Source organism: Somniosus microcephalus, chromosome 8 (assembly GCF_052327205.1).
Source record: "Somniosus microcephalus isolate GS21.2 chromosome 8, FLI_Smic_1.0, whole genome shotgun sequence".
Classification (NCBI taxonomy): Eukaryota; Metazoa; Chordata; class Chondrichthyes; order Squaliformes; family Somniosidae; genus Somniosus; species Somniosus microcephalus.
In genome coordinates this window covers 242,221,526-242,245,553 of record NC_140994.1, presented here as the reverse complement: position 1 = coordinate 242,245,553, position 24,028 = coordinate 242,221,526, and the positions used below count along the sequence as shown (strand labels likewise).

The window sequence follows — 24,028 nt, the reverse complement described above, 5'->3', positions numbered from 1 at the left end:
ACACCTCCAACTCACATAACTTCACTCCACGTTTGAGCTTTCATTATTGAAATGTATGACAAGTGCTGCAATCCAATGAACAATCCTAATGACCATTCCTCGATTGTATTAACAAGTGACTGCTTCAGGTACGATCAGGAATACCAGATCCCATCCACCAAGAGATTTCAGTCAACAGGCTGCTCAACAAGGCTTTCTGCTGACATTTGCTCCCATCGATTCTCCAGTCAATGCACGTCAAACAATTCAACACAGCTCCAGCCCAACGCCAGTGTTCACAGACACTGCCTTTGTACTAACGTGGCCTCACTGCTCTGTGAGGTGTTAATGTTCCATTTCAACCCGTCTACAGTTTGGTTAAAACAATCCGATTCCTGTTCCTGCTTCTCTTCAATTGCTCTGGTTCAGTAACATCCCCCACCCCACCCACACTGTGTTCGGCCAGTTTGCTGGATCGTTAACCCAGGGGTTAAAATCTCAGCTTCCTTGCACTGCCTCGACACAAACCCAAACCCCATCGGAAATGTGATCCCGCCGTTGTTGAGCGGGTGATGGGGCCTGGCTGCCTTTGCTAGAATTTGGGGCTGTTTCAAAGAAATACACAGACATCGATTTTCCGATTGGAGCTGCAGATTGTGCGGCAGAGGCTGCGTCCCTCAGCGTGATCCCAAGGGTTGGCCCAGTTCAAGTTCATGCTATACCAACAATAACCCCCAATGTGGAGCAGATCCTAATTCATACAATACACGTCCATCCAGATCAAAACCACCGCACGTCCCAAAGTTAGAACTGACTGGCTCTGACTGACGAGCAGCCAAAGGAGGCCCTTTGTTAATACAACAGAAAGGGAACTCTTGTCCAAACCCTCGAGACCACCGCAGGTACAAAACTTGCTCGGGGATACAGTACCTTTTATCACCACTAGATATCGCTGGCACACACCCTGGCAATACTGAGCAGCGGCCAGAATGCAGCTTAAAGCTCCCCTGGTTCTAAATATAAAATATAAATACATAAAATAAATATATATATTTTAAAACAAGGCTTGTGAGGAGTCTTCCCTCTGCTCCCTCCGCAAAGGCTCAAACCAACAATATATTGGTCACCAATCTGAAAATTGCCCCCCAGCTTTATTTCAAAGGGTTAAATTGGACAACCCCCGAAAACGGGCGCAGGGATGGCGACGTGCGATGAACCCGCGCCCGTTGATTGCCCTGCAGGCAAGACGCCAACTTGGTGCAACCTGCTCAATTCCATGATTGCTGCGTGCAGCCAGCGCTCCCCGCGCTGTTCATTGGCTGCACACATCGGCAGGGGGCCCAATATCGTGAGTGCTTCCTGCTACTTAAAGCTGGCCTGCACCTCTTCAAGTGGGGCTGCATTGTGGCTGCTGGTGGAGCTGAGATCATTCTGAATATTGTGCTGTGGAGGAATCAACAATGGCTGACCATGGGAGAGAGCGTGCACCAAGGTTTTCGGACGCTGCACTGGAGGTCTTGGTGGAAGAGGTGGAAAGAAGGAGAGATGTCCTGTAACCTCAGGGGGGCCGGAGGCCCACCAGACACATGATGAGAAGGCGGTGGGAATAGATAGCGGCGGAGGTCAATGCCAGGAGTGTAGTCCCAAGGAACTGGATGCAGTGCAGGGAGAAGTTTAATGATCGCACACGAGTTTTCAAGGTCAGGAGTGCATCTTCAAATATCCTCCCAACTGCCCCACAAGCCTGATCCACGGCTCAATTCACCACACCCCCATCACTCACCTACCAACAATCTCTATCAATCGGGACTCATACTTAACATTAATATGCTTTACCTCATCCACAAACACGTGGAACTGTTGCAAGTCTCTCAACCACATCTCAAAGCTTGCACACACTGGCAGCTATTCAACCATGGCAGCCACATCGCTCAAACATATTGCACGACACTCACAGACACACTTCCCTCTTTCTACTTCTTTCATATAAATCAAGTCTTTCTTTCCTGTTTTCTTGCAGGAGAAGGTGGCACCCCACCAGAGGCAGCAGGAATTAATGGGAGTGGGAGAGGCGCGCCTGCATGTTTTAACCCCCATGGAGGAGGCAGTGGTGGCCATTGTGAGAAGGGCCATTGCTGAGGCCACCAGAGGGGCTGACGCCATTGAAGATGAGGATATCCGCCTCCCTAATTCTCCTTCTCTCATCCCACTTCCCCCCAATCCCTCAATCTCTCCTGATTTACCAGCTGGTGATGGTGTAAGCTCGCACTTCTTACTGTCTCCTCTCCCCTCAGCACAACCCAACCCTTGTCCCTTTCTCATTTCAGATACTCGAGAAGAGGAAGCTGCCCAGGCATTGGAGAAAGAGCAAGCAGACAGTGAAGATGAAGGGACACTGTCACTCGATTTCACAGTCGCAGCCACCAGCTCAGATACTGATACTGTGTGAAATTTAGAGGGTAGCATAGAGGCGGGATCTGTACGTGCTGAGACACCGGACACTAGTACACTGGAGTCAGGGTGGGGAGAAAGGATAGCCCAGGTGCGGAGGGTGAGTTTGCACTTTCGTTCTGCTGTAGAGGACTCAGATGAGGACTTGGATGAGCCAGGCTATAGAAGAACGATGATGGGTTTGCACACCCATATGATTGGTGCACTGGGAAGCCTGCCGGAAAGCCTGCGCTCGATGACAAGGGGCATGGAGGAGTCCAGCACCAACCTGGTACAGAGCTTCGCGCAGAGCTTGGAGCCCATCCTTTCCGACATGGAACAGGTGGCCACCTCCATCAGCACACCTGTGGAGCCAACCATGATGCAGCGTCTGATGGCCGATGTCTCAGCTTCCATTGCAGCACAAACAGCATCCAGCCAACGTCTGAGTGCTGCAGTGGAAGCTCAGACTGCTGCTATCATGGCTCTGGATACCAGTGTACAAAGGGGCTTCCAGGGTATTACAGCACTGCAGCGATCGGTTCTCCAACAGAGTACGAGCATTGCTGAGGCACCGCCCCAGGGGAGTGACAGTGGCTCCATGGAGCACCAACCTGCCGTCCTCTCTCAGGATGAAAGAATTTGTGCTCCCACCCCTGCCACTCTGTCAGTGCCCTTGCTATTGCCTGTCAGCCCAGCCCAGACTGCTGCAGCCCAGGGCTAGATGGTGCAGTCTGAAGCTGGGCCTTCTAGGCCCAGAGCTGCTCGAGGTCTCCCTCCAAGGCCGTCTGCAGTCTTCTCCACTGAAAGTCAGCAGCCTTCCACCAGCCATGCTGTAACCACTGGGGAAGCATCTCGTAGGAACACGAGGACAGGCAAAGGCACACGGAAGAGGCACTAAGGGAATGCACAAGGGTGAGTCATTTATTTTTGTATGCACTATGGCGTGATTTAATTTATAAATTTGGATTGGAATGTGTATTTTGTGTTGGCTTTTATTTCTGCATTGTGGGAAAGAGGAGGATGTGATGGTCAGCGAGGGACGGAAGGTGAGGAGTGTGGGGCTGTTGGTGAATGGGGAATTGGGGTTGAGGTTACTGGTGTCGCTCATGAATTATTTGTTCACGTAGAGCCTGAGCAGAAAGGGGCTGTCAAGGTTGCAGCCTACGTTCCTCTTCCCCCTCTTCCTCCTCCACCTGCTCCTCCTCGAGCTCCTGCTCCTCAGCTTCTCACCTGATAGGTGGTGGCAAGGGCTTCCCCTCATGATGGCAAGGTTGTGCAGCCTGCAGCAGACCACGACAAATCTTGAGAGCTGCTCAGCCGAGTACTGCAGGGCTCCTCCAGAGCGATCCAGGCAGTGGAAGTGTTGCTTGAGGATGCCAATGGTCTGCTCTATAAGACTCCCTGTGGCAGCATGGCTCTCGTTGTAGGCCTGCTGTGCCCGTGTACGTGGGTTCTGGACCGGGGTCATGAGCCAGGCCATGAGTGGATAACGCTTGTGGCCCAGTCGCCACCCTTTGGTTTGCCGTGGTGGTTGAAATGCAGCTGCACAGAGGACTGCCGCTGAATGAATGCAGCGTGACTGCGGCCAGGATTCCGGGCATTGACCTGCGTGGTGCGCTGCCTGTGGTCACACACCAACTGCACATTGAGGGAGTGGAATCCCATTGGGTTCAGGTACATGACCCAGTTCACATGAGGCGCACGCAAAGCAATGGAATGGGACTAATTGGATAGTTCGTTCAAAGAGCCGGCACCGGAACAATGGGCCGAATGGCCTCCTTCTGTGCTGTTCATTCTATGAGGACTCAGGCCAGTTCCCCCACTGAGCCATGAAGTGTCATCTTGATTACCGATGTGAATACAGTCCAGCATAGTCCAGGTGTCATTCTAGATCCAAATACCAGCTGGGAATTGACCCATAAAAGGGTGTATATTCTATTCAAAAACATCTTCATTTATCTTTCTGGAGTTCCAGCTTTTGAAAAAGACAAAAGAAATGTGGAGTAAACGAGAAATGGCTGATGATGTTCTGGCAGCTTCTTTTGGTCATAGTTTCATCTAATTGTAGAATAAAACATTTCTCAAATATACAAACAAACTCCATTAAAGAGCAGGGTGGCAGCAACAGGCATTCCAGGACGCAGAGGAAACTTGTGTTGATTCTAGTTTTCCTGGTTTCTGGGCGTATTGAAGTGAGACAAGAGGCAAATACTAATAGTGACTGTGGTGGGCCTGGGATCTGCCTCCAGACACAAACACCTCATTGCTCTGATATTGTGACAGAAATACACAGGATAATGAGGACAGATTACCCATGGCAACCACATCACATCAAACAGTTTAAGGGATCGTCCATGGTTTTATGTTTCTGTGACTAGATTTGAATGTTAGTGAGGTTAAATCAGAATCCAGACTGACACAAACTTTCTAAATCCCTTTAAATCAACAAGATCAACTTTCTAGAAATTGTCTTTTATATGAACAATATGACATGTTCCAGTCACCCATGGGAAGTATTTTATCGGATGTTTATAGGTTGGGAATGTCTCGAAACTGGTTTGTCCTGTGTCGTGCTGAAACAGGGTTGGGCAATACTTAAAAGTTGTTGAAGCAAGCTGCAGAACCTTCAAAACAAAATGATTTTATTTTCAAATCCTGTACCCCAGGCTTTGTGTGAAGCCCCCTCGCAAGACCATTTAGTCAAATAACCGAATCCTTCAATCCCCATCTAACTGTGTGTCTCTCTCTCTCTCTCTGTGCCCCTCTCTCTCTCTCAGTCTCTCTCTTTCTCTTTATGTGTCTGTCTGTCTCTCTCTCTCTCTCTGTGCCTCTCTCTCTCTCTGTGCCTAGCTGTCTGTCTGTCTGTCTCTCTCTCTCTCTGTCTCTCTCTCTCTCTGTCTGTGCCCCTATCTCTCCCATGTCTCTGTGCCCCTCTCTCTCTCCCGTGTGTCTGTGCCCCTCTCTCACAGCAGGGAGGTTCATAGGAGAGAGGAGCACAAGAGGGAGTTTCAGAACAGCAGAGAGGAGACCAACAGAGGGGCCGAAGTCGGAGGAGGCACGAGCCACAAAACAGGGTCGCGTCAGGTGGTCTCTGACATCTGCAGCCTCCTAGAAGAAGACCTGCTCCCTGCTGGACCTGGCGGACACCCATTACCAGTGACTGTGAAAGGCACCACCGCTCTCAGTTTCTTTGCCACTGGTTCCTTCCAGGCCACTACTAGAGACTTCTCGAGTGTCTCGCAGTCCGCTGCACACAAATGCATACTGCGGGTGATGGATGGATTGTTTGCCAGGCCTGGGAGTTATACTCACGCACACACAAAAGGAATCTAAGGTGACATATTCTTGAGCATTCCTGGTTCCTTTCAGATGTAAGTTGCAGCGTTCTCAAAATTCCCGCACTCCCCAAGTTATGGATTAAGGGACCCTGTTTTTGGACAAGTTATTAAAAGCAGGGTACCCAAAATGGCTTCTGTAAACCTCGTGACCAAAACTGACAGGATTTTTAAAGCAAGGCTCTGCAGGCAAGCAGGCCTGGAAACAAAACTTAAAATGCAGGAATCTGTGAGAACAGGACTCTCTGGAGCCAGCCAGACAAAGTAAATACAGAATACGCATTCATTCGACTTGAATCTAATCAAGCTAGAATGGGTCTATAATCATCTGTCTCTAAGGATATGGTGTTAAGGAAGCTAAAGGGATTGAAGGTGGACAAATCCCCAGGGCCTGATAACATGCATCCTAGGGTACTGAAGGAGGTGGCCCTAGAGATAGCGGATGCACTAAGGATGATTTTTCAGAATTCATTAGACTCGGGAACAGTGCCGATGGATTGGAGGGTAGCTAACGTTACCCCACTATTCAAAAAGGGGGGTAGGGAAAAAGCAGGTAATTACAGACCTGTAAGCCTTACATCAGTTGTGGGCAAAATGCTGGAGTCCATCATTAAGGATGAAATAGCGGAGCACTTAGCAAATGGGGACAGGATAGGACAGAGTCAACATGGATTTACAAAGGGTAAATCGTGCTTGACTAATCTATTGGAATTTTTTGAGGGAGTAACTGGTAGAATAGATGGGGGAGAGCCAGTAGATGTGGTGTACCTGGACTTCCAAAAGGCCTTCGATAAGGTCCCACATAAAAGATTAGCATGGAAAATTGAGGCTCATGGGATAAAGGGGAAAGTTTTGGCGTGGATAGGGAACTGGCTGTCAGATAGAAAACAGAGAGTTGGAATAAACGGCTCATTTTCTGAATGGCAGGCAGTAACAAGTGGGGTACCACAGGGATCTGTCCTGGGCCCCCAGCTGTTCACAATTTACATTAATGACCTGGATCAGGGAGTCGGATGCAGCATTTCCAAATTTGCAGACGACACTAAACTAGGAGGTGGGGTGGGCTCAGAGGAAGAGACCAGGAAGCTCCAGAGCGATTTGGACAGACTGGGCGATTGGGCGGATAAATGGCAGATGCACTATAATGTGGACAAGTGCGAAGTTATCCACCTTGGGTGCAGGAACGGGAGGGCAAATTATTATTTAAATGGCAATAGATTGGGAGAGGGGGAAGTACAGAGAGACCTGGGTGTTCTTGTACACCAGTCACTGAAGGCGAGCATGCAGGTGCAACAGGCGGTCAAGAAGGCAAACGGTATGCTGGCCTTCATAGCAAAAGGGTTAGAATACAGGAACAGGGATACCTTGCTGCAGCTGTACAGGGCACTGGTGAGACCACACCTCGAGTACTGTGTACAGTTTTGGTCGCCTCATCTGAGGAAGGATGTTCTTGCCATGGAGGGGGTGCAGCGGCGATTCACCAGGCTGATACCAGGAATGGCGGGAATGACCTATGAGGAGAGACTATGTAGTTTAGGGATGTACACACTGGAGTTTAGAAGATTGAGAGGGGACCTCATAGAAGTGTATAAAATTCTGACAGGTCTAGACAGACTGGATGCAGAAGGAATGTTTCCCTTGGCGGGTGAGAACAGAACTAGAGGACATAATTTAAGGATAAGGGCTAAACCATTTAGGACAGAGATGAGGGGGAATTTCTTCACTCAGAGAGTGGTGAACCTGTGGAACTCATTGCCACAGAGGGCAGTGTACGCCAGCTCATTAAATATATTTAAGAGGGAATTAGATATATTTCTACGGGCAAAAGGGGTTAAGGGTTACGGAGAGAAGGCGGGGACGGGATACTGAATTAAAGGATCAGCCATGATCTCATTAAATGGCGGAGCAGGCACGAAGGGCCGAATGGCCTACTCCTGCTCCTATCTTCTATGTATCTATGTATCTATCATGGCCATTAGGTTTCTGCGTGTTTAATCGGTAACAGCTCACAGTAGCCATCAAGTTAGGATGGGGACAATTAAGTCTTATCCATGACAAACAACCAGGACATCGGGGCCATTAGACCCAGAGACAACCACTCCAAAAGTCGTTAAAATAAATGGTTGTAATCATTTAGAACAAGCCTGCCAAAAGTCAAACAATGGACTGACCTGATTTGGTGCAGATAAGGAGTTGAAGAACGGGTATAATTGTAGGCCCATCAGTGGTAATCGCTCTCTCTTAGCTCTTAGCTCTCTTGCTGCTGTTCTCATCGTTTGGCTTTTGGCCTGCTGCCGCTCGTGCTCACACCCTGGCCTCATGGTAGGCTCTCTTCTCGCTCCCCACACCGCTCAACAACCAAGGATGCCCATTACACCAGGGCCAAACGCGGGAGGGCAACGAGACCCGAGTTCAAAAGCCACACAGGACACACAGGCCACAAAAAGGGGCAGGTGAGACGAGACGAGACGAGATGAAGAAGAAGGTAAACCGATAAGAGCAGAGAAGGGCAGCGAAAGACGCATTGGTAAAAACCCAAACGCCTAGTTATAAGCTGGCGTTTGGTGAAGAAATTAGCAGTGTGTGTATGGATAGTGAGAATAAGTTGCCATTTGAACACTGCGAATAAGCAGGCGTTAAACGTGGGTGGCAGTGCCCGTGATGAATATACTGGCGTTCAAAGCTTGGGTAGTAAAATCTTCCAAGCGGTAAAGACCGCCAACCGAATCTGACCGCGCCATTACCGCCGATGACCGCCCGAGGGAGAAGAAGAAGAAAACCCTTCAGGACGAGACGACGAAGGTACCTGAGGAAAAAGGAGGGTGCTTCGTAGCAACAACTTCAGCGCCGCGCCCTGGGACCATGTGGTGACGGGTACCCCAAAGGACAGGTAGGACAGACCTCAAAATATCACAACCGTTAAAGCAACTGGTTTTGGACTGGTGAGCATGAATCCCTGGCCCCTCATAGCTTAATCTAGTTAGGTATAGGGGTGGGATTAACGATAAGGGGATTGTTTAATGTAGTTGTTTTCCCTCGATGTGCCGTGTGTTCCCCATTCCCTCATAAGTGTAATTGTTTTATGACTGTATTCATACCAGTAATTCTCATAAGATTGTGTTTTATTCAGCTTTAATAAAATCTTGGTTTTCTTACACCAAACCACTTGTCTACTCGATTTTCTGTATCGCCGCCTGTACCTAAGTCCGGTGTCTAGAACCCAGGGGTGTGGGAGCGATTCTAACTGCTCAAGGGACAGTCAGAGGTGAAGCTGACTGGGCACACATGCCACCCCCTACAGAAAATAGCGACCGCGGCAGGACTCCGGCAACAGGGTTGCGATACAGTAGACAATGGTTCGGATGAGCAAACCATGATGGAGGAAACGATTTCTGATTATATGTTTAGCAAGGTGAATATCACAAAGAAGTGGATCACCATTCTGTTAAGGGCTGGGCATCTGGTAGATGCAGCAGCTAAGTGGACAGAGGGGAAGGAACACAAGAAGTCCTTAGAGAAGGAAATCTGGCTGATGTGTTTCAAAATGCAGGACCAGCTTTTGGACAGGCTCGTTGCAGCACAGGCAGCCGAGTTAAAGGAGTCAGCCCTGGAGATCCAGGATAAGGCTCTAGCAGGGGAGAAGTTAATGGTAGCGTTGCAGGCCCTGAATCAGGAGAGGTTGTATTTAATGGGAGAACACAAGGCCCAGTTGGAATACCGACAGTGCCAAGTCACCGAAGCCAAGGGTAATGAGTTAAGGTTGTGGGAAAAGTACGCCCGCCTAGCAAGGCAAGTTAGGGAGCAGGAGGAGAAAGTAGAGGAGGTAAAGGCAGCATACAAGCTAGCGAGCGAGCAGGGGTTTGAAGAGGTAGATCATGGCCCCTGCAAAGAGCGGATAGAAAATCTGAGCCTGGCCCTGAGGAAGGCAAAAGGCATGGTGTGCCTCATAAGCCCGAAGGCAGGCCAGGCAGATTTTATGGGGAACGAGGGGAGGAAATTTCAAACATCACTGGTATTGCCCAGGGACGACCCGGTTGAGGAACAGGAGGTCACAGGACCACCACCCGTAGCGCCAGGTTTCAGCGAGGTCTGGCAGCAAGGGGGGGTGGAGCCAGAGGTGGGAGCGGAGGTGGAGCAACCCCCGCCAGAGAGGTCAGAGCCGGGACTGATGTGCCCAGCCCGGCATCAGATGTTCGGCCCACCCGTCAATGGCGACGATGAGGGACCCCTCCCAAACCAGTTCGTATTACCCTACAGCACCCAACAGCTTAGGGCTATGGTGAGCCATATCCCAACGCTCTCCGAAAAGGGAGACCCCTCGATCCACTTCAGGGAAGTAGAGCAGGCAGCCAGCTTCAATGAATGCGATGGTGCTGAGCAGGCCAAAATGCTGCTATTCTCCCTGGAGAGTAGGCTCCTCCAATCCAGGACTGGACACAGTACTCGAGGTGGGACTGACCAGAACTGGACACAGTACTCGAGGTGGGACTGACCAGAACTGGACACAGTACTCGAGGTGGGACTGACCAGAACAGGACACAGTACTCGAGGTGGGACTGACCAGAACTGGACACAGTACTCGAGGTGGGACTGACCAGAACTGGACTCAGTACTCGAGGTGGGACTGACCAGAACTGGACACAGTACTCGAGGTGGGACTGACCAGAACTGGACACAGTACTCGAGGTGGGACTGACCAGAACTGGACACAGTCCTCGAGGTGGGACTGACCAGAACAGGACACAGTAAACGAGGTAGGACTGACCAGAACTGGACACAGTACTCGAGGTGGGACTGACCAGAACTGGACACAGTACTCGAGGTGGGACTGACCAGAACTGGACACAGTACTCGAGGTGGGACTGACCAGAACTGGACACAGTACTCGAGGTGGGACTGACCAGAACTGGACACAGTACTTGAGGTGGGACTGACCAGAACTGGACACAGTACTCGAGGTGGGACTGACCAGAACTGGACACATTACTCGAGGTGGGACTGACCAGAACTGGACACAGTACTCGAGGTGGGACTGACCAGAACTGGACACAGTACTCGAGGTGCGTCTGACCAGAACTGGACACAGTACTCGAGGTGGGACTGACCAGAGCTGGACACAGTACTCGAGGTGGGACTGACCAGAACTGGACACATTATTCGAGGTGGGTCTGACCAGAACTGGACACAATACTCGAGGTGGGTCTGACCAGAACTGGACACAATACTTGAGGTGGGCCTGACCAGAACTGGACACAGTACTCGAGGTGGGACTGACCAGAACTGGACACAGTACTCGAGGTGGGACTGACCAGAACTGGACACAGTACTCGAGGTGGGACTTACCAGAACTGGACACATTACTCGAGGTGGGACTGACACGACAAGCAGCAGCCCCGCCTCCAACTCGCCTCCACTCACAAAATCCAGCCCCTGATGTCTGCTGATGTCTGCAGATGAGGTCTGGAACTCGAAACACTGCTGGATCTCCGCCCGCACCAACACTTTTCCAGCAGAGGTCGCTTTGTAACTCTGTGAAACCATTTTTATGTCAAGGCTACTCTCGGTAATCCTGCACCATTAACACTCGCAGTCCCGAAAAACAGGAAATCCACTGTGGCTCTTCTAGAGAGTCCAAGGGGTTAATTCGTCAATTCATGATTTCCTTCTGTCACCCTGGGGAAATATCCACTCAAATTAAGAAACTTCAAATTTAACAAAGCCCAAAACCTGTCTCCATTCAGCAATGTTAAAGTTGTTGCTTGGTGAATTAAAGCAGCTGCCAGCGGAAGGGGTTAAGTGCTTTGTGTGTTTATAAGGAGGCGGAGCCAGATATGGTCAGACTGGCGCAGCTTGTGTAACACAGCTTTCACCTGAAGCTCAAAACATCGCCCAGAGAAAAGGAACCAAACTCCAAAAGTCTCAGCGCCGTCAAAACCTGCACAAAGATCCTGATACAATTCAATTCTGGATTAACTTTAAACACAGTCTTGTCAGGAAAGGCAGCTTTTCAGTTGGTTCATCTCATTTAAACTGCAGAAAGCGAGAGCAGTTTTGAGCTGTAATCCAATTCAAACAAAGTGCTTTGAAGAAGTTCAAATTGATGGACAACCCGACCCCGTCCTGCAACTGGAACTTGGGATTCTTCAAAGCTGCATTTTATCTTCTTTTGTAGAAAAACTCTTTGGGGGGAAAATTGGGCTGGTTTGCGCCTCTCGTTAGCGCCCGGGCACGGCGCTGCTAATGCCTCCCGTGAAATTCAGCGGGTGGTTAGCGGCGGCGGTAGCCGGTAGCACCCCGTGACGCTGCACCGCTGGCAATTACATCATCGCATGGATGCACTGGCTTGGAGTGTGGAGGAATCCGCCACCAGCACAGCCTCGAGCACAGCCTTGACTCGTTGCAGAGGATGGTTGACTTGCAGAGAGACTGTGGGGATCCAGACCCCATGCCACGTGTAATGGTTGAGGTGGCAGCATCTATTACAGCACAGGCCGAGGCAACACACTGACTTAGTGTTGGAATTGAGTCATTGGTTGGTGCCATCCAGTCTCAGGCTGCTCTCATGCAGACTCAGATTGATGCCACGTAAGCGCCGACTGCTGCCATCGTCGCTGGGTCGCCCACAGTCCACCGGGGATCTCACGGTGCCACAGCAGGCCAGCAATCTGTGCTCGAGCAGATTGCTCTGGATGCTGAGGTTCTGCCCCAGGGGAGTGGCCATGTGTTGGTCGAGCAGGAAGGTGCTGTCCTCTCTCAGGATGACAGCATTCCTGTTCCCACACTGCCACTTCCCCATTGCACTTGCCACAGCCTGTAACCCAGCCAGCCCAGACTGCTGCTGCCCATGCAGAGTTGGTTCAGTCTGCAGCCGGGCCCTCCATACCAGAGCTGGTGGAGGGCTTCCTTCAAGGCCATCTCCAGTCTCTGGATCCAGCATTCAGCAGCCTTCCACCAGCCTTGCTGCAGCCACTGGGGCCACATTACGGAGGAGCAGTAGGGTTGGAAGGGGGGAAGTGTGAAGGGGAGGGAGATCATTGAAAAAGAACGACCAAATGGGGGAGTGTTTGTACCAAAGCTGGATGTGGTTATAAATACATTGTTCACTTTGTTAAGAATGATTTTAATGTGCTAAGAACCAGTTGTCTTTATTAATAAATTGTTGTATTTGTTTGTTACTGGTTGTGCTGAATAAGACAGTTGTTCAGAAGAATTAAAATATTTATTTAAACATTACAAATTTCCTCATGTGTCTCATTGGAACTTTGTCTGGTAATAGGGGCTGCGAGCTGGCTGTAATGATGTGGTTGTTGATCCCAAATGTCATCTTCTCTCTCATTCATCGGAAGTGCTGTGTTATGAGGTGTTCACGAGCGGCCCTTGCAGAAGCAGCATTGATCGGCTCCCTACCACATTGTTGCTGCTCCTCCTCCTCCTCCACCTCCTCCTCCTCCTCCACCTCCTCCTCCTCCTCCTCCACCTCCTCCTCCTCCACCTCCTCCACCTCCCCGTCCTCCTCCTCCACCTCCTCCTCCACCTCCTCCTCCTCCTCCACCTCTTCCTCCTCCTCCACCTCCTCCATCTCCTCCACCTCCTCCACCTCCTCCTCCTCCACCTCCTCCTCCTTCTCCACATCCTCCTCCTCCATCTCCTCCTCCTCTCCCTCTTCATCCTCCTGAGGTGGGTCACCAATTCCTGGTGTCAATGGCTGGGTCCTCAGAATGGCGAGGTTGTGAATCATGCAGCACACAACAATAAAAACCGAGACTCGATCAGGGGAGTACAGCAGGACTCCTCCAGAGTGGTCAAGACACCGGAACCGTTGCTTCAGCACGCTAATCGTCTGTTCAATGAGGTTCCTAGTGGTGCTATGGCTCTCATTGTAGGCGAGCTCTGCAGGATTGTTGGGGTTACAGAGCGGTGTCATCAGCCAGGTGCAGAATGGATAACCCTTGACCCCGAGGAGCCAGCCACGAGGTTGATGCGCTGGTTGGAACAGGTCTGGGACACCAGTCTGGCACAGGATGAATGCATTGTGGCTGCTGCCAGAATAGCGGGCATTGACGGCGAGGATGCGCTGTCGGTGGTCACACACCAACTGGGCGTTTCAGAGAGTGGAAGCCTTTGCGCCCTGAACCATGGGGATGTCTGCTAGCCTTGCGAAGTCACATGCTCATTCACGCTGTTTGTCTCGGGTCATGGGGAATGAGATGTACTCCCTTATATTTTTCCACTCCTTTCCTCCCCCCCCCCTTTCCTTTTGTTTCTCTCTCACACCTGGCAGCTATCTTTTGCCCTGCCAGTACACTTTACACCTAATCCCAGCCTATTACCATCTCGTCTAGCTTCTAATCTCTTTTACTTCTTTTGGTTCTTTTATTCTTTTGTCCGATCGCAGCCCTGCCTTCGATCTAGTTCCTTTTCTCTCCAGTTTTGAAGAAGGGTCAAACCCGAAACGTCAACTCAAATTTCTCTCCACGGATGTTGCCTGACCTGCTCAGTTTTTCCAGCATTTTCTGTTGTTATTTCGGATTTCCAACATCTGCAGTATTTTGCTATTGTACTCCCTTCTCCTTTGGTATAGAGCATTTGTGACCTCCCGGATGCAGCAATGAACAGCGAACTGGGAGATGTTCGGAATATCCCCTGTTGAAGCCTGGAGGGAGTCGCTGGCTTAGAAATTGAGAGCCACCGTCACCTTCACAGCCACCGACAGAGACGTCCTGGTCCTGAGCTAAGGCTGGAGCTCTGGCTGCAGGAGGTGGCAGAGCTCAGTGACCACCTCCTTGCTGAAGCGGAGCCTGCGGAAACACTGCTCCTCGGACAGATGGATATATGAGAATTGCTCCCGGAATACCCTGGGAGGGTAAGGTGTCCTGTGCAGAGGCCTGTTGGCCCTCCTCCCTCTGGCCACATTTTCCACACTCTCTCTCCACCTCCGCTCCTCCGATGGTGAAGCTGGAGGGCGAGGCCCCGTGTTAGTACAGCCCCCATTAACTCTTTTAAATGTGGTAGTACTAAAGGGTACAGAAATGGGAACCTGAAAAGTCTTGCTGACGACCAAAACTCCTTCAAGTAGGACAGCGTTAAATGTCTCCAGATGCCTCTCTCCCTCTCTCAACCTGCGTGTGTAGAATTGATTGTCGAAAGGAAAAAGCAGGAAGTGCACGCCATTAAATAGCTTCCCCCAGCTCCCAGCCGACTGAAAACCGTCCCCCTCTACCTGTCGTTCCTCGCACCAGGCGCTGAGGCAGGGGGCGAGAATCAATTTCCGGTCCCGGGTGCGACCATGGCGATGCGCGCTTGGATGATGTCACGATCTCCGGGCGCAGGAGATCATGGTGGTCATGTTTAGTGCCACCGCAAACTGTCAGTTCAATTTCACAGGCGGCGCTAGAATCGCCGCGCACGGACGGTGAGTCGTTAGCGCCCCCCAGAGGCACTAACGGGCGGCGCTAACCAACCGTATTTTTCCCCCTTAATCTTACAATAGGAGCAGGAGTCGGCCCTTCAGCCCTCGAGCCTGGTCCGTTATTCAATCCGATCACCGCTGATCTGTATCTGAACTCCACTTAGCGACTTCCATAAAATCCTGAAATCAGACAACACCCTGACAGTGAGTGATTGAGAAATCTGGAGCCCCAGTGGGTTTCCGCTCGCACTCTGAGCAGGTGCACTGGGTTTTGGGAGATCAGAAAGGCTCGAGGACTGACAGGATATTGGACTGTGGAGAGCTTCACAACTGAGCCCCAGCCTGTTTCTCTCAATCTCTCACTCTCTCTCTCTCATTCTCACTCTCTCCCTCTCTCTTTCTCAATCTCTCACTCTCTCTCTCTTTCTCACTCTCTTTCTCACTCTCTCACTCTCTCTCACTCTCTCTCTATCTTTCTCCCACTCTCTCGTCTTTCGGATGAGACGTTAAACCGAGGTCCCATTTGCCTCTCAGGCGGATGTAACAGATCCCACGGCGCTATTCGAAGAAGAGCAGGGGAGTTAGAAACATAGAAAACTAGGAGCAGGAGCAGGCCAGTCGGCCCTTCGAGCCTGCTCCACCATTCAATATGATCATGGCTGATCCTCTATCTCAATACCATATTCCTGCTCTCCCCATATCCTTTAATGACTTTTGTGTCTAGAAATCTATCTATCTCCTTCTTAAATATATTCAGTGACTTGTCCTCCACAGCCTTCTGTGGTAGAGAAGTCCACAGGTTCACCACCCTCTGAGTGAAGAAATTTCTCATCTCAGTCCTAAATATCCTACCCCGTATCTTGAGACTGTGACCCCTCGTTCTAGACCCCCCAGCCAGGGGAAACACCCTTCCTGCATCCAGCCTGTCTAGCCCTGTCAGAACTTTATACGTTTCAATGAAATCCCCTCTCATTCTTCTAAACTCTAGTGAATACAGGCCTAGTCGAACCCAAGTTCACCCAGCTGTCCTAGAAAAAATTTATCACTCAACTGACGTAACTAAAACAGATCACCTGGTCATTATCACATTGCTGTTAGTGGGAGCTTGCTGTGCACAAATTGCCTGCCGTGTTTTCTACACGGTGACTACACTTCAAAAAGTATTTCATCGACTGTGAGGCACTTTGGGACGTCCTGTGTGTAGTGTATGTACCTTTAAGAGAGAACTACTTTTACAGCTCCTGTATACTGTAGTACCGGCAGTGACCACACCTGTATAAAAGCCTTGAGCATGCCTCTGTACTGTTAGTCTTTAGACTACCCTCCTGCAGTAAACACCTGTTGATTGTTAATTTACAGCCTCCGTCTGATTATTGGAAAACATCATACTTTAAGAATCACGGATTCAACAGTGGCGACGAGGTCGATTCGAATCTACCTGCAACTCTGCCTTTCCTTTCAAGGATTCACTCCGGGAGGATGGTGGAAGAAAGTCGAGGCCAGAAGCACGGGCGTCGACCACGAGCAACCGCCCAGTCATCCGGCAGAGAGTGAACATTGCAGGGAAGGCTGTTGAGAGCTGGGCTTGGTTCTCCAACCACGACAATCCAGCAACAGACTGGCAACAGGTACAGCGCAGACCCTTCCCGGACAGCGGCGGCTGGAGCCGACCGACGGCACAGAAAAGGCCGAGCAGCGTCGACGGGGTAAGAGAGAGGGTGAAGCGCACAGGGCGCAGCCGGGGGTTGAAAACCGAGCGGCGTCGACGGAAAACAAAAAGAGAGAGAGGGTAAAGCAGCAGCCGGGTTCAGGACCGAGCGGCGGCAACGAGAGAGGCGCACAGGAGAACGCACAGAGCACAGCCAGGGCTCAAGGGCTGAAGAGCATCCGCGGGGGAAAGAAAGGAAGCACGGGACAGGCCATTGAGCCGCGGAGAAGAAGGGAGAGCGCGGGAGACGCCATTTTAGAAGCCGCAGCGGAGAAGAAGGGCGAGCGCGGGAAGAAAGGAAAGCGCGGGAGATGCCATTTTGTGCCAGCGGAGAAGAAGGGAGAGCGCGGGAGACGCCATTTTAGACAGTTTGATCACACCCAGGGATGCCGAAGAGTGGCAGTATCACTGCGCTCGACAATGAAGTCAAAGATTGGGCGACATATGTGGAACGCATTGAGGTGCACTGCAAGGCGAATGAAGTGCCAGATGCTAGGAAAGCACTGGTTTTGTTGAATTCCATGGGTGCAAAAACTTATGGCTTACTGCGAAACCTAATAACCCCAGAGAAGCCAGTGGATAAGAATTTTGAAAGCATAGTGGAAATCCTACACCGCTGCTGATAGCAGAAAGATTTAAATTCCACAAAAGGAACCAGCATAAAGACGAAAGTAATGCTGAGTGCTTAACGGAACTGCGCAAGCTATCGAAACACTGCCAGTTTGGATTGGGACTAGCAGATACGTTAAGGGACAAGTTTGTGTGTGGGCTTCAAAGTGAAGGAACCCAGAAACGGCTTCTATCAGAAAAGGATCTTACGCTGGACAAGGCTTTCAGCATGGCAGTATCACACGAAGCAGCCGCACGGGGCGCTGCAGAGATACAACGGAGAGCGCAAGAATATGGCACCAATGAAATGTCATATGGAGCAGGGAAGTGTTATCACTGCGGCAGAACAACACACGACCAGAAGGATTGTTGGTTCAAGGACCAAGTGTGCAGACAGTGTGGAAAAGCAGGACACATAGCAAGAGTCTGCAGGTCAGGGAAGAAAACCAGCAGCAAGCAATCTCCACAGGAGAAGTACAAAAAGGTACATAAGGTGATGGACAGTAGTTCAGACGAACAGAAAAGTGATACAGACTCTGGAAGCAAGGAGCTGGGTTGTCTGAAACTACATAAGGTAATCAAAATGGAGGATCACCAGACTATCTGGGTCACGCTCAAGATAGACGGAGTCCAAGTGAAAATGGAATTGGACACAGTGTAGTGTATGTACCTTTAAGACAGAACTACTTTTACAGCTCCTGTATACTGTAGTACCGGCAGTGACCACACCTGTATATAAGCCTTGTGCATGCCTCTGTACCCCCAGTCTTGAGACTACCCTTCTCCAGTAAATACGTGTTTATTGTTAAGTTACAGCATCCATGTGGTTATTGAAAAACATCATACTCGCAGACTCACGGATCTAACAGTGGCGACGAGTGTCGATTCGAATCTACCTGCAACTCTGCATTTCCCTTCGAGGATTCGCTCCGGGAGGGCGGTGTAAGAAAGTCGAGGCCAGGAACACGGGCGTCGACCACGAGCAACCGCCCAGTCATCCAGCAGAGAGTGAACATCGCAGGGGAGGCTGTGGAGAGCTGGGCTTGGTTCCCCAGCCACGACGATCAGCAAGAGACTGACAACAGGTCCAGCGCAGACCCTTCCTGGACAGCGGAGACCGCAAGAATATGGCACCAATGAAATGTCCTATGGAACAGGGAAGTGCTATCGCTGCGGCAGAACAACACATGACCAGAAGGATTGTTGGTTCAAGGACCAAGTGTGCAGACTGTGTGGAAAAGCAGGACACATAGCAAGAGTCTGCAGGTCTGGGAAGAAAACCAACAGTAAGCAATCTTCACAGGAGAAGTACAAAAAGGTACACCAGGTGATGGACAGTGGTTCAGACGAACAGAAAAGTGACACAGACTCCGGAAGCAAGGAGCTGGGTTGTCTGAAACTACATAAGGTAACCAAAATGGAGGATCACCAGACTATCTGGGTTACACTCAAGATAGACGGAGTCCAAGTGAAAATGGAATTGGACACAGGATCAGCCCTAACAGTCATAAACCAAAGGGACTACAAGCGGCTATTTTCACATATACCCTTGAAAGCTACAGAGATTGTCTTGAAGACGTAGACGGGGCAAAAAGTCTACCCCAAAGGAAAAATAAGGGTGAAAGTGATATATAAAGGCCAGGAAATACCTAAAATGGATATATATGTATTGCCAGATGGAGGACCACCACTGCTAGGGCGTGAATGGATCCGGAAGATACAATTAGATTGGCATTCCATACAGGCACTGAAGGTTGAGGCCAAAAAGGATGACGACGTCACACCTGGACGACTGTCAAAAATGTTAACTGACGCAAAAGAAGTGTTCCAGGAGGGACTCAGAACACTAAAAGGCATAACAGCAACGATTAAAATAGAGGAAAATGTAAGCCCAACGTTTCTTAAGGCCAGACCAGTGCCTTATGTGATCAGACCAGCTGTCGAAGCAGAGCTGGAAGGGTTGGAACGTTCAGGAGTACTGTCCAAAGTGGACTGGAGTGAGTGGGCTACACCCATCGTTCCTGTAATGAAGAGGTCGTTGAGTAATACGCCTGGGGAACCAAAGAATGTCCGCATCAGTGGGGATTTTAAGGTGACAGTGAACCCAGTCCTTCACACGGTACAATATCCGCTTCCACGAATTGAGGATATTTTCGCCTCGCTATCTGGAGGTAAACGCTTCACCAAAATTGATCTGGCCCAGGCGTACCTGCAAATGGAGGTAGAAGAAGCCTCGAAACAGTACCTCACGATCAACACTCATAAAGGTCTCTACCAATACAACCGGCTGGTGTTCGGGGTAGCATCGGCTCCGGCTATTTGGCAAAGGGCAATGGATCAAATCCTGCAAGAGATTCCAGGGACCCAGTGTTATTAGGACGACATCCTGGTCACGGGCGAAAATGACAGTGATCACCTCACCAACCTGGAGAAGGTGCTCACTAGATTAAAGGAATATGCGCTACGAGCTAATCGCCACAAGTGCGAGTTTTTCCAGAAGCAGGTCTCGTATTGTGGCCACGTTATTTATGAAGAGGGGTTACATAAGTCCCCTGAAAAGATTGAGGCAGCAGTCAAGGCTCCAGCACCGGAAAATGTGTCACAACTGAGGTCGTTCCTCAGGCTGGTGAAGTACTACCATAAGTACTTACCAAATTTGTCTACAGTATTACACCCACTGAACACTCTACTGCAAACGGGGGTACCATGGAAGTGGAACGACGAATGTAAACGAGCTTTCCAGAAGTGCAAAGAATTGATCACATCAAAAGAGGTGTTGGCCCATTTCAACCCAGCACTACCAATGCGGTTGGCATGTGATGCATCATCCTATGGTATTGGAGCGGTGCTTCGCACAAATTCCCAGACGGGTTGGAGAGGCCAGTAGCCTTTGCGTCTCGGTCACTAACCTCAGCCGAGCGCAACTACGCCCAGATCGACAGGGAGGCCCTCAGCCGAGTATGGGGAGTAAAAAATTCAACCACTATCTGCATGGCCAGAAGTTCATCTTGCTGACTGACCACCAACCACTTGTCTCCATCTTTAATCCAAAGAAGGGCGTTCCGGTGATGACTGCACAACGGCTACAAAGATGGTCCCTTTTTCTATGAAATAGAGTATAAGGGCATGAAACAGCATGGAAACGCTGATGGGCTATCATGCCTGCCACTGCCTACTGTGGAGGAAGCACCAGCAGTGGACCCTATCAAAATATTTTATTCGTCGATAATTGAACGATTGCCAGTAACTAACGCGGATATAGAGAAGGAGACCCGCAATGATCCAACACTGTCTCGGGTATATGATTTGACGGTAAAGGAATGGCCAACATATGGCGACTCACTGTTGCCAGCATTCTCATCCAGAAGAGAACAGCTGTCAGTATGCCAGGGGACAGTAATGTGTGGATCCCGAGTGGTAATTCCACCCAAGTTAAGGGAGAGGGTGCTCAATGAGCTTCATGAAGGTCATCTGGGAGGGGTGAAAATGAAAAGCCTTGCTAGGGCTTATGTGTGGTGGCCGGGGAGCGATCAACAAATCGAAGACCTAACAAAGAGCTGCTCAGGATGCCAGAAGGTCCAAAATGCACCACCACATGCCCCTCTACACCCATGGGAGTGGCCCTCCTCTCCATGGCAACGGGTGCATATTGATTTTGCTGGTCCATTCATGGACTCAATGTTCTTAATAGCAGTGGATGCGCACTCGAAATGGCCTGAGGTGATCAAAATGTCCTCAACCACTACAGAGAAAACGATTGCAGTCCTACGGACCATATTTGCCAGGAACGGCTTGCCAGAGCAGATTTGCTCTGATAACGGACCACAGTTTGTGTCCGAAGAGTTTCGGAAATTTATGAGAAGGAATGGAGTAAGGCATTACACATCCGCCCCGTATCATCCAGCCACAAATGGATTGGCTGAGAGGTTCGTACAAACCTTTAAAAAGGCGATAAGGGCCATGTGCGATGATGAAATTCCACTACAGCATAAGGTGGACAATCTCCTGTTAGCCTACAGAAATGCGACACATGCAGTTACCAACCAGACCCCGGCCATGATGTTCTTTAACCGAAGGTTGAGATCTCGTCTGGATTTGCTCAGACCAAATGTGCGAAGAAATGTTGAGGATAAGCAATTCCAGCACATCAATGAAAAGCCAACAAGGAGCTTCAATGTAGGACAATCAGTCTTGGCCCGCGACTACCGAACAGAGAAATGGCAACCCGGAACGATATGCACACGGCAGGGGCCATTAATGTACACAGTGGATGTCGGGGAGAACATTGTGAGACGCCACGTCGACCAGATCCTAGCATCACAGGAACGAGTCAACCCCATGTCTCGCGTACCTGGGGATGAACCCGACATACCGGTAGCATCTACCTCAGAAACAGTAGCAGCGGAACCTGATGAACTAACTGACAAAAGGGGGCCAGAATCGCCTCCGCACCAAGAACAAGAACCTCAGGAAAGGCGCTATCCAGAAAGGATAAGGAAGCCACCCCAAAGACTGAATATTTAAATGGACTATTTCAGTTTAATGTGCATGTTAATGTGTTAACTGTTATTTGAATGTTATGGGTACTGTTAATCTAAAAGGGGAGGAATTGTAGTGTATGTACCTTTAAGAGAGAACTACTTTTACAGCTCCTGTATACTGTGGTACCGGCAGTGACCACACCTGTATATAAGCCTTGAGCATGCCTCTGTACTGTTAGTCTTTAGACTACCCTCCTCCAGTAAACACCTGTTGATTGTTAATTTACAGCCTCCGTCTGGTTATTGGAAAACATCATACTTTAAGAATCACGGATTCAACACTGTGGCCATGAAAGGTAAGATAGAAATGCCAGTTCTTTCTTTGGTTCTACCGACAGCTTGAGTTACACAGCCCACATAACTCCTTGTTTTCACATGTCAGGGACTTGTAATTAGGGGTGTTCCTGAGTTCTCAGCCTTTTGAGGCTCTGCCAGCTGGTTTGAAGTTGCTGGTCAGCTTTTCCTGGTCTTCTAGGTTTCCGTGTAGGCATTTCTGAGCTTAAAATGAATGGAAAATCTTTGGGATGAACGGCCATCTGAACAATCCTCCCCCTCCTGTCACAGCCGCCTATATAAATACAAGTTCTTTCTTGCTTTAGGCTGTAGGCCAGCACTGGCTGGAGAATCAGGGCCACAATGTTACAACACTCTCTCTGACCCACGCTCATGTTTAGCTCCGTTTGGTTTTGTCAGTGAAGCTCCTGAAATTATCTCTTTGATGGAATCGCGCTGAACTGTGGAAGGAAAATGATTTACTTAAACTGACTGAAAGAGAAAGCAAGAAGGATGTAATGAGGGGAATTCCTGCCCTGAGTCAGGGCCCTGGAGCAGCGCCGCCTGGTGTCCAGGCTGAGTCACTACCTGTTCCTGGGAGGAAGAAAGAAAGAACTTGTATTTATACTGAGCCTTTCACACCCTCAGGACCTCCCAAAGTGCTTCACAGGCAATGAAGTACTTTTGAAGTGTCGTCTGTTGTAATGTACAAAACGCAGCAGCCAATTTGCGCACAGCAATCTAATAACGAACAGCAATGTGATAATGAGCAGATAATCTATTCTAGTGATGTTGATTGAGGGACAAATATTGGCCAGGACACTCTTCTTCAGAATAGTGCCACAGCTCGATCAGCTCACCTCTCGGTTTCTCTTTTCTTTCCTGAATACCGAATAAAAAAGGAAAACACGAGAGAATCAAACTGACAAAGAGCCTCGTGTTTCGAGGAACGAAGGATTGATTTGTTGTGTTCTGCACTCCATTCCAAACACTGGGCACAGATTTCTCCTGTCCGGGTTTTGTGTCTTCTTGGTAAAATAAAGGGTGAAATCTGTGTTCGGGCATTGTGACAGCGAGATTAATTTTAAAACCCAAATACTGTGCACAAACCACAAAGCAGCAAATTACTTCAGCCCCCCAACTAGATACATTTAACATCTTCTCCAGAATCGCCCGACTGTGGAGCCGTGTCAATGGACTGTTTCTGCCCTGTTCATGGCCGGGTCTGAGGCTGTTTGTTTTTAACCAGTCCCCCGGGGGGTTAAAACTCTATAGGGACTGAGGCAAAATACCTAGACAGGCTGAGATCGACAACAACAACAACTTGCATTTATATAGCGCCTTTAACACAGAAAAACATCCCAGGATTCACAGGAGCGTTATCAGACAAAATATGACATCGAGCGACATAAAGAGGCATTAGGACAGGTGACCAAAAGCTTGGTCAAAGAGGTCGGTTTTAAGGAGTGTTTTAAAAGGAGGAGAGAGTGGTGGAGAAGCGGAGAGGTTTCGGGTATTCTGGAGCTTAGGGCCGAGGCTGCTGAAGGCACGGCCGCCAATGGTGGGGCGATGTTAATCGGGGATGTACAAGAGGCCAGAGTTGGAGGAACACAGAGATTTCGAAGGGTTTTAGGTCTGGAGGAGGTTCCAGAGATAGGGAGGGGTGAGGAAATGGAGGGACTTGAACACAAGGATGAGAATTTTAAAATTGAGGTGTTGATGGACTGGGGGCCAACCAGTG

The 24,028-nt window shown here is 49.8% G+C and overlaps 1 protein-coding gene and 1 pseudogene across 1 annotated transcript in view; both read left to right on the top strand.

The window, feature by feature from the left end:
- The window catches only part of LOC147114213 (E3 ubiquitin/ISG15 ligase TRIM25-like), a 229,947-nt gene that overhangs the window by 161,762 nt on the left and 44,157 nt on the right, over positions 1-24,028 (top strand). The window lies entirely within an intron of this gene.
- On the top strand, positions 2,606-3,359 carry LOC147114215 (uncharacterized; annotated as a pseudogene).